General features: G+C 38.2%; 1 long non-coding RNA gene across 1 annotated transcript; it reads left to right on the plus strand.

Moving 5' to 3' along the window:
- Positions 1-9,069: 9,069 nt before the first annotated feature.
- LOC125178072 lies at positions 9,070-10,352 on the plus strand. The gene is made up of 3 exons (XR_007156777.1): positions 9,070-9,150; positions 9,273-9,320; positions 9,572-10,352. It is a non-coding gene; the product is annotated as an uncharacterized LOC125178072 (long non-coding RNA).
- Positions 10,353-11,994: the final 1,642 nt, after the last annotated feature.

An 11,994-nucleotide genomic window follows, 5' to 3' on the forward strand; every position in this document is an offset into this window, starting at 1 on the left:
TCCCTTTGCGTTTAGTAATGCGGCAACAACGGATAATTGTTCCTTTTACGTTTAGTAATGCGGCAACAACGGATAATATTCCCCTTGCGTTTTGTAATGCGGCAACAACTGAAAATTGTTCCCCTTGCGTTTAATTAGTAATGAGGCGACAACGGGAAATTTTTCCCTTTAAGTCACGAGATGAAGCGTATGCAGATAGTTATCCCCCTTGAGTTACGAGATGAAGCAAAAGTGGATAGTTGTTCTCCTGACGTCAAGGAATGTAGCACCATAAAATTTGTTCGACTTAAACACCATTGTGAGAAAAAAAATCATTCGAGACTTTTGCGACACTCCAGCAAACTGTTGACAAATAAATGACAATTAATCAATACATTCTTCCATTTGTTTGTATTTGAATGAAAATACAATTAAATCTTGACCCATTATCAGGCCATGACAGGATATCTAATATATTTATTTTGTATATTGAATTTCGTAATACGTTTTCATATATTTTTGATTCTCATTGCCCTCTATCTGGCCTTAAATTCTTTTCTAACAGAAAACCATTTTTTTCTCACGTAATCGGGGATTTCATGAAATAATCGAATCCAATTTTGTGTAAGCACATAATACTTGAATAAATTCAAAAAACATAGCGCGAATAATTCACGGATGTTCACGATTAAATATTCGGCGAGTGAAGTCGTACATTTCGCTACATGGTAGCCATTGGATGGCCGTCATTAAGATGCAAGAGAGAGAGCAAATTAAAGCACGTTGTTGGGCAGAGACACTGCAGCGCCTGACGAAATTAACAGAGAGGCCAGGCCGAGACTGTCCAATATAGCATCATGGCGGGTGCCGACCCCAATACTTGCGTTCAAATTACCAAGTGGAACGGACCGGTCAAGCCCACGAGCTTTAATTGAGTCCGTTGCTTGAGGGGCCAGCGGTAATTTGAAATCCTACGGCCGAGTTGTACGAGCTGTGCAGAATGTAGGTACAAGACTGAGCTGTGCAGTATGCAGGTATAGGACTGTGCTGTACAGAATGTAGGTACAAGACTGAGCTGTGCAGAATGTAGGTACAGGACTGAGCTGTGCAGTATGTAGTTACAAGACTGAGCTGTACACAATGTAGGTACAAGACTGAGCCGTGCAGTGTGTTGCTGCAAGACTGAGCTGTGCACTGCTGTTAAAGGACTGTATGCAGTTAAAAGACCTAGTCTGAGCGGTATGTAGTTCAAAAAAGAGGCTATGCGGCAAGTAATAACTAGTTCACGAGTACAAAACTCATTTCGGAAAAAATACGTCTATTTCTATTTTGAAGGACGCTTTGACAAAATAAACCCTGCAAATATGCTATCCATAACTAGCAAAATATGAGTAATTGCTGAATGAATTAAGAGAAAGCATGCAAACCTATCATCATAATTTTTTATATATTGGCCGGTTTATCGGCGTACAACGAAATACTGAAGGTTGCGTGAGAATTGCGCGTGTCACGCTGCGTGACGCGTGACGCTGTAACAGCATTATCGTAGCACTTCACTAACGAACGCAGATAACGCTACAACAATGCGTGCTTCTCAGCATGACGCTGTTTTATTTGCTATTCATTCATATGCGATTTCATGTGAGGAATATTTTATCGCATTCAGTGTATCATAAAAAGAAAATTTTGATTTAAAAATGTTAACAGAAAAAGGAACGTGGGAAAACGAGACCGAGTAGTTCAGTTTTGTTTAGCAGTAAACTCTTAGTAATTATTATGAGCGTTTTAGCTTTGAAAACAAATTCTCGACGTCAGTAATAAAAAAAAGTAAAACGTCTAGTACAAAAAATTCCAGGAAATCCATCAAAGTTGCCCGGTTCTCGTCAGGGGCAATTTGTTTGGGCACAAAGACTAGGAATTGGCTGAAAAGTTTGAAGTTCTGCAGCGAGCTGAAGAATTCCCAAGATTGGCGTCGTTACCTGCCTGCAAAGTGCCTTGATTGCCACCACTGTTTTCAATCGCAATCTTGCGCCAATAAAGAAAAATGAAACGATATGTATGGTTCATTTCAAAACACGGACTTTCTGATAAATTTCTATCAAATAAATATTTTGCTAGTAAACTTATACGGAATTTTTGAGGAAAATAGCTGTTAAATAATTTCCTCATTTTTTAGAAATTACCACGTGACCAACCTCTGCTAATCTCTAATCACGCACTCACCATTCAGCTCTTTATACTTTACTCGGCTCATCACAATTCATGCTCCCTCAGCTCAGCCTCTAACCATTCCTGTTCTCTCATCTGAGCCCCTCACAATTCCCACACTCACAACTCTGCTCCTCACAATTCCTACGCGCACAACTCTTCTCCTCACAATTCCCACACTCACAACTCTGCTCCTCACAATTCCTACACGCACATTTCTGCTCCCCACAATTTCAACACTCACAACTCTGCTCCTCACAATCCTACGCGCACAACTCTTCTCCTCACAATTCCCACACTCACAACTCTGCTCCTCACAATTCCTACACACACAACTCTGCTCCTCATAATTCCTACACGCACAACTCTGTTCCTCACAATTCCCACACTCACAACTCTGTTCCTCACAATTCCCACACTCACAACTCTGCTCCTCACAATTCCCACACTCAAAACTCTGTTTTTCACAATTTCCACACTCACAACTCTGCTCCTCACAATTCCCACACTCACAAGTCAGTTCCTCACAATTCCCACACTCAAAACTCTGTTCCTCACAATTTCCACACTCACAACTCTGCTCCTCACAATTCCCACACTCACACCTCTGCTCCTCACAATTTCCACACTCACAACTCTGCTCCTCACAATTCCCACACTCACATCTTGGTTTCCGATAATCACATTGCAGTCGGTGACAAAGATCACTCATTTTCAGTGTCCCTTCAGAGAGGATTATCAGCAGATTATCGATGTCCAATCAGCGACCAATTGCTGGCCGTCGAAGATTCTGCCATAATTCTGCACTGGGCGGGACAGCGGCGCGTGTGGCCATAGATCCTTGGTTGTAATCTCATTGCTGGACCCGACGTTCGCAGCAACACTGTCACTCGCATGTAACATTCGGACTATATAGACTAAAACTGAAGGAAACTATGAAGTAAAAGCATCAGATTCTGCGTTAATATTGCGCTCTATGTCTTGCATATTCGGTTTGATTTAATGTGCAAATTTTCGATAGTCAATTATAAGTTTATCGTAAACTTCGGAACTCGCAAGGCACACGAGCGGGTAGCAACAATCTGATAGAGCACTATAACGAATAACTCTAAATCTCCTACACCACATAATTTTACAGCGCTGATGAAGTAATTGAGCCGAAAACTAAACTTAACAGCCTGAAATATTTTTTCAAACGCAATGCATTGTGTAAAAGTCCAAAGCTGCAAACGACAAGTCGTATAAAGAACGACAAAACACGACCTGTATGAGGATTTTTGGAATTGATAAATCATGCTTATCACTTAATTAAGAAGTACTAAATCAAGTAAAAAATTTAGAGCACTAAATTGCGCATAATGCAAAAATAATTAATCATGTAGGATCTGCCTAAATACAGTTGATGATACTGTATATATTGTTTCGGGTGCCATATTTTATTAATTTGTTCTGCTATGGTTCACGGTAGGATTGGTATGGTTTCCAGTAGGGTTGATATGGTTTCTAGTAGGATTGGTATGGTTCCCAATAGGACTGGTATGGTTCTCAGTAGAATTGGTATGGTTTCCAGTAGGGTTTGTATGGTTTTAAGTAGGGATGGTATGTTTTCCTTTCCAGTAGGGTTGGTATGGTTTCCAGTAGGATTGGTATATGGTTTCCGGTAGGATTGGCATGGTTCACAGTAGGATTGGTATGGTTTCCAGTAGGATTGGTATGGTTCACAGTAGGATTGTTATGGTTTCCAGTAGGGTTGGTATGGTTTCTAGTAGGGTTGGCAAGGTTTCCAGTAGGGTTGGTATGGTGTCCAGTAGGGTTGATATGGTTTACACTAGGGTTGGTATGGTTCCCAGTAGGATTGGTATGGTTTCCAGTAGGGTTGGTATATTTCACAGTAGGATTGGTATGGTTTCCAGTAGGGTTGATATGGTTCACAGTAGGATTGGTATGGTTTCCAGTAGGATTGGTATGGTTCTCAGTAGAATTGGTATGGTTTCCAGTAGGGTTGGTATGGTTTCCAGTAGGGTTGGTATGGTTTTCAGTAGGGTTGTCATGGTTCACCGTAGGATTGGTATGGTTTCCAGTAGGATTGGTATTGTTTATAGTAGGATTGGTATGGTTTCCAGTAGGATTGGTATGGTTTCCAGTGAGGTTGGTATAGTTCACATTAGGATTGGTATGGTTTCGCAGTAAGGGAGGTCTCACACTCGAGAAGGTTTCCCTCGACTGCTGGTGCTTAATATATCGCCATAGCTCGCGCTTGATTCAATTTACTAATGATAGCGGTCATTAGGAGGACTTAGAGAGTTGTGGCGTGTGGGCGAGTGGGTGTGGTGGGTGAGTGGCGTGTGGGCGAGTGGTTGTGGTGGGTGAGAGGGGTGAGTGGCATGTGGATGAGTGGGGTGAGTGAGAATGGGTGTTCGGTCCTAGGAAGTTGTCTCAAAGCAAACTTTGTTGGAACTTAGAATTCAATTCCCAGACACAATTCATCGGAAGGTTGAAGATAACATAAATGGTGGATGAAGTCCTAATTAGAACAATGCTTCAACTCGTGACAAAATGCAGTGATGGAATGAGAAAAAAGGGCTAAAAGAGCTATAGTGTCAGCTAAAAAGTTTATGAAACATTAGAACACGACTCCGTGTAAGCGAAAATCGAAAATGACATAAGTTATGTACTTTCTTGGATAACTTGATCGAACTGAAGTGACGGTGTTGTGTTACAATCTATGAAAATAATCTCAGTTAGATCAAAGCTGGAAACTTTATATAGGACTACTCATTTTATCATACAATTTAATTAAAACGCATTCTGTTTATTTGCTCCTATGTCTATTTCGCAATCCGCTAGTTTTCCTAATATAGCGTCGTTATTTAATTATCGGTTGCATTATTATTATAAATATTTATAATTATAGTTCCCTATCTTTGAAATTTATCGTCGACATTTTCCGTTCAATTACTGATAAGTAATTCCTTTGTTGAGTGATCACGCAAAACTCAGCGATAATTTTGGCACCGGACTTATTTCATTCCATTTCCAGCTTGATAAATTAACGAATTAAATCGAAGCAAATGACGGTCATTACGTAGCAGGGTTATTTGTATCACCTCGAGGAACATCCCTCCTGGCTCCTCGATGCTCCATTTAACAGCGCTTAGTGTTCAGCCTCGTGAGAGAATATCGCCGCTTTATAGGCGGTCAATGGCCGGCTTATGTGCGACCACCGATGTGTAAGAGTGTCGGATGGTAGACTATATATTCTTAAATTAATCTAGGGCATTGTAGGTTTGAGTGATCATTAGTTCAAAATTCTGAGTTAAGACTGGGAGGCCAGTTTGTAAATGATAACAGAAATGTTCCGTTGGCTCATTATCATTTTGGCACGAAATTGTAATGTTACTTAGAGGGTAACATTACACTAGTCGTCGTATCATGCTACATATTAATTATTTGCATCATCATTGTTATTGCTTTCAATTGTTAAAATTTTACCATCCGCTTCGAATGCTGTTAACTTAAAATCACGGTCAGAAACCAATTTGGAAAAAATTGTGTGTAGCCACGGTGTGATAGCCAAAATTTGTTGAGAAAATAAGTAATGACTGCTAATATATATCAATACACAAAAGTTTCAGCAGAGATTTTGAAGAAATTATATTATTTTTGTATTTTGCAGGCCGTCTTGTTGCGGTTCTGAAAAAAAACAGACCTGGAAGTCGAAGCTTTGTCTATTTACGAGCATCGCAAACTCATTCAAAAGTCTTCACCTAGTTTTGCTTTCTGACTTAGGAAAAATATATTCCCGATAAAATTATATTTCTTCTTCTATCGGGCAATGAGTGCATTCGATCAATTGGTTTGCGTTGATCTACAACTAATGAAATTTGATTGTTATTTAAATTATTATTAGCAGCTTTTTGTTTGCGAGATTAACTTGGTCGGCTGCTTTCATTTACTCGTTATGTTTTCTAGAGATAAAAAGACATGTATTACATATCAGAAGTTACAGATGTTCTATAATTGGCCATTCTAAGCCGACAATCGGCTACCGCTTATGGATTCTGAGGAACATTAGTTCGTTCACTGAAAAAATATACGGATTACAGAGGTCACTGAATGCAGTGGTTAACCGACTGTCATCAAGCATTTACTACTAAACAGAAGCTAATTACCAATTTACTAAACATAAATGCCGATCAAGATCATTCGAGTGGCCACACATATCGTAGTTTCATACTCCTAACAATCGTCTATAAATTCTGATACGGGAAACAGCTTCAACAGAGAACGCTCGTCGCTTATGAATTCTTGACCAGGAATCTTCTCTGGAATGCCGTGGATGGTAGGAATGGCCTCAGGAATGCTAGGAGGCGTCATTTGCGGCTGTTGTGAATCCCACCCTCGGCCTCACGTCCCTTTGTCAGACGAACTACATCATATCGCTGTTCATTTGACCTCCACAGCGATATTTGCAGGGAATTAGGGAAGTGTCATGGGTGGCCGAACTGCCAGCCTATGAGTGGCCACATAAATGAGCCTGGGATGACTTTAATAGAGTTTATTATGGCACATTTGTTCGAAAATGAAAGGAACTTATCACCAATCGACCAAATATCGGGAATTTGATGGTCAACAATAAGATTCATCAGACTTGAATATGATTCTTGATGTATTTGGTTATATAATTTATGGTTTGATTAATGGTGGCTGATGAATGGCCATTTAACTAAGCAGAGAATTGGGTGATTGTTAAATAAATTTTTAATAATTACGCCTGAATATAAAATTTAGCAGCCGTTGCCGTCGAGAGTGTTAAGCAAGTCAAGTATTACTATTATAATTATTATTATAATTATTATTATTACTATTATTATTATTCATGCGAGTTCAAAAATCCTATAGTCGTCCTCTTGTTAAGTTCATGATTTCTAATACAGAGCGCGGCTCCACAAGTGTTGCGTTATCATATTGAAATTTTCATATTTTCCCTAAAAAATCATATGAGCTGCAGTCATGATGAGCAATATAACTCATTCGATGGCAGCTATGCATGCAACATACTTGTTTTATGCTTGAAAATTTTGTGTACATTGCACCCTAGCAAATCCCCATGCTTATTGAAAACATCTTGAAATTCACAATTATGTGGCAAACAGATCGGGATTATTATGAATAATGCCAAAACGTCGGAATTTACATTTCTAGTCAACCATGCCGTAATTTGCATGCTTTTGGCTTATGTTTGTGGTAATGATTCCGGAATTCAAAAGATTTTCCCGTCAGAGGAAAACATATCGGGATTTCCATGTTTTTGTCAAACATTCCCAGATTCCGATGTTGGTGGCACCCTTGTCGCGATGTCCATCATTGTGACAAACATGCCTAGGTTCCTAAAATTGTGGCAAACGTGACTTGATTTCCATGTCTGTGGCAAAAATGACTAGATTCCCATGTTTGTGGCAAAAATGATCATATTCCTATATGTGTGGCAAAAAATGATCATATTCCTATTATAGTGGCAAAAATGATCATATTCCTATATTTGCGGCAAAAAGACCATATTCCAATATATGTGGAAAAAATTATCATATTCCCATATTTGTGGCAAAAAATGATCATATTCCTATTATAGTGGCAAAAAAGACCATATTCCTATATTTGCGGCAAAAAAAAACATATTCCTATATTTGCGGCAAAAAAAAACATATTCCTATATTTGTGGCGAACATGTCGGGATTAAATGCGCCTAACGATTGTCGTCGCGTAGCCAGCGTCACAGCGTCGGTGCCATCGATTTGTCATGGGAGTTTATTGGGTTAGCTTGACCGCCGTATCAGCGGCCAGCTATAATCTAATTCTGCGGCCGATTTTACGACATAATTCGACCCTCAGTGATGATTTATCACCCGTGGCTCACACGATTAGCATTTGGCTCAGTGGGATTTATCTCGTGGACGAAATATTTCCGTACGTCTCCTGGAAATTTCTGCCAGTAATTCGCGAAAAAGTTGAATAGGAGACATCTGAGAACAACGGGAAGGTTGGGATCTTATGTTGCTGTTTAACTGATATTCTACTTTCTTTGACAATGCAAGGGAAAGTCAAGGTATTTTGGACATAATGATGAGTAAACTGAAAAACAAACAAACATCAAGTGTAAACACGCAAACATTTTGTGTAAACTAAAGAGGTTAGCAATGTGCACTGCATGCTCGGTCGAAGTCTACAATAGCTACGATTCATTTAAAAACAAATTAAGAAGTTGCGTATTGGACTCTTAAGTATATATAGCAATATTTAGTTCTGCTTACTCGATAATCATTGACTGTTCTACGTAGATACGTTGACTGTTCACAAATAATCTACGAATAAAGGTTAGCTGATCTATTTAATTTTTCTCTGTCGTTCATAAGCATTAGGGATAAAATGGCTAGGGAGGCAACGGCATTATGACCGCTATTGAATTACCCAAACCTGATTTGGGTTGTAGGACGCTATTCTGGCGCTCATGAGAGAATCTGTTGCCAGATTTTATTGCATCGTTTGTTTGCATTTGGAAGAGAAAGCGAGAGTCGCGTATTATAGATGGAGCGTAGATAGCTTTGTGAGACAGCTTTTGACAACCAGAGTTGGCCCAACCAAGAGGCAGAGTTTGGTTTTTCGTACAACCAGACAGCAGAGATGGTTGTTGACACTTAATAGGGTTATTTATAGGAGCATATTTGTTCCGGTTATACCTAGAATAAACAACAAGATTTACTCGTGAAGATTTGTTCAAAATTTATTACTTTAATTATAACGAACCATGCAGATAAAGATGTATTCCAGAAACCATCATGTCTTATGATGGAAATTCTCTACTTGTTATATGTGCAGGTTTGGTTCCAGTCGCACCAAGTGGCGCAAGACGGAGAAGACGTACGTGGGTGTCAAGAGCGCTATATAGGCCTCTACGGCGCACTGGTGCGTATCAATACAATAGGTTTATAACTTGATTTAATGCGATATAAGATTTTATCATCATTAAATAATCAGATTTATGAAACATTCATCGTCACTGTCTAATTATTATTCTATATTTTCAGAAGATGTGCGCAAGAACAGCCGAGGAGCCACTGAAGTAATTCATGAAGGTGAAGATTTAAGACGAAAGATGATGGTATATATATTGGGGATTGGCATTATTGTGAAGAAAATTGTTGTTGTGATAGTGGAAGCGCATAACTATAAAATACAATTGACAATCTTCAAAAATGATTACAAAATAATTAATTGAACAATAATTGTATTATTTACCCACTGATTAGGGATGATTATGTTTATCAAGACGAATAGAGTTTTTCATACTCGATACTAATTGATAGTGTCCAATATTGTGTCCCAGGTTATCGCTCTCTGGCGGCTCAGCGTCAACAAAAACACTGGAAAAAAATATGGAAGTGCGGAAGAAATAACATGCCCTGGTGATAACCATGCTGATTGCTGATGAATACAAAGCAATGTTTTCTTCAACAGTTTCATCAAGTTTTTATTTTCTGTTGTTCTCAAATTTTATGTTATTCTTGTCTCCCGGCTTTTCATCGGTATGGCTTTGCCCAGGCACTGAATCAAAATATGCAATACCGGTCATTCGTTTCCAGGCTTTCATCTTCATTCGGCAATGTATTGCTTCCCCGTTTTGAGGAAACGCTGTGGAGGAATGCTTGCAACTTAAGAAAATCCAAATCGCATATCGCTATCGGCACATAATGAGATACAAACAAACTTTGAAAGGAATTAATGCAGAGTTTAACTGTGACTTTAATTCTGACTATGACAGTTTCTTAATTTGCTGGAAAATGAAAAGTTTTCGGTAGAACGAACATTCCTGTCTTCCATAAATGGCACATGCATTGGCTCCTGCATGATGTCGGTAACACAATTTTTGTCATTTTACTGAAACTCAGAAAATGCTATAGCAATCATCATCACTCCGATTTTATATTGAAGTGGCAACTCAAGTGTTGTAGATCACAATAATTATGGTTTAAATAAAATGATCAATGCACAATTACTGTTTGTTTTACCATTATCGTCATACTGCTTATAAGGAGAATGAATGGTCGCAACATCGGTGGCCGGTGAGAGACTATACGCAATAGCCCTTCACATTGAAAGGCGTTTTCCTATGTTTTTCGAAATTAAGAAAATTTTCTTCGATTTTTTTCCACGCAGATTTCATTACAAGAAATTTAATTTAAGAAATTTGAGTGACTTATAATTATTGAGTATTTTCTATTGAAGTTTACGATGAATGATGTTTATTACTAATGCAGGTGCGGATAACATACCTGACGATCTAATACGCGACAAAAATAGCAATGTGTTAAATATTTAAATAACAATGTGTTAAAGTCTGGGAGACTTCTAAATAAGGCAGGTTGGGATACCTCTGATTGTTTGTAATGCATGCCAATAAATCTTACTTTTTCTCTAAGGTCTTATATAAATTTCAAAAATTCGATTCAAGATCATAGACATTTGCTCAATAAATGTTTTATAAAGCTATTTCCTTGTGTTGATTTCTTACCCAATTATTCATTTAACGAAAACGTATATCATATAAGAAAGAAGGAGAGATATTCGAGTTGAACGAACAATTTTATGGCTTCAATTAAATTTTGATATGATTATTGCTCTAACTGATGGATAAAATTTGATCAGCATTCCTGTGAGAACTTGTTAGCTGCTTGTTCATTCAATAATTTTTAATTGATGCCGAGAGAAAGGTAAAACTTTTACATATATCATAATTCTTCCGAAAATATTATTCACGTTATGAATATTACAATTTATTTTCCAAGTCAAAGAACAATAAATACTTTACATATGTGACACCGAATGAAAACTTGTAAAGGGCAAGGTAAATTTGAATCAAAATTGGATTATTTAAGAACGGTTCTCTTACCTTACCAAAAATTCGATGCATGCATTCGAATATCGGCTCCAATGACAACCAGAACAAAATAATCTTTCAATGAACTAACTACGTGCATAAAATAAACGATTCTAAAGCTCGAGTTACCCATCCTGCTTTTCCATCTCTGTACTTGACAGGCGTTTGTGTTCGAAAACAGGTGAATTTTGCAGAAATATTTTTCTCTCGAATAAATCCATGAACATACCCACCTCATTCCCATGTTCCCTATTATGTTAGACTCTCACATGACGGGACAGACGTCAAGTGCATATTATTTACGACAGGTCATGAAATGCATAGAATTTGACACCCGATCGACCGTCTCGTCCTTCTATAGCACAAGACAATTGCTCGCGGAAACCTAATATATCTGCAGGAAAATTCTGCAAATTGGAGTAGTTCTTTTATTTGATCACTTAGGTGATTGTGTTGGACCAGGTCAATATTGTATGACAATGGTGACACTGGAATGTGTTTACTGCATTTTGGTCTCCACGTCGATCTCCACATGCATCTCAAAGCGAATCTTTACTTGGGTCGAGAAAAGACTTTTCGACGACTTTCATATGAATGTTCTTAATGCATAAGAGTTTGATTATTGGCAGAATCTACACGCGATTTTCCACAACAGCTTCCGAATTTACCTCCGCAAATATCACCTTAAGGCTGTCTACTAAATTTACAAGAATTATAATTTGAATCAAGAAATGAAAATCCTAATAGATCTAATAATACAAAATTAATAACTTATATCATAAGAAGAAATTTCCATGGTAATCCCTATTATACTCACCAACAGCTTTCGATAGATCTGCACAAATCTTACCCAGAGATCTCTCACAGTATTT

Source organism: Hyalella azteca, unplaced genomic scaffold, assembly GCF_000764305.2.
Source record: "Hyalella azteca isolate HAZT.00-mixed unplaced genomic scaffold, Hazt_2.0.2 contig6811, whole genome shotgun sequence".
NCBI classification, from domain to species: Eukaryota; Metazoa; Arthropoda; class Malacostraca; order Amphipoda; family Hyalellidae; genus Hyalella; species Hyalella azteca.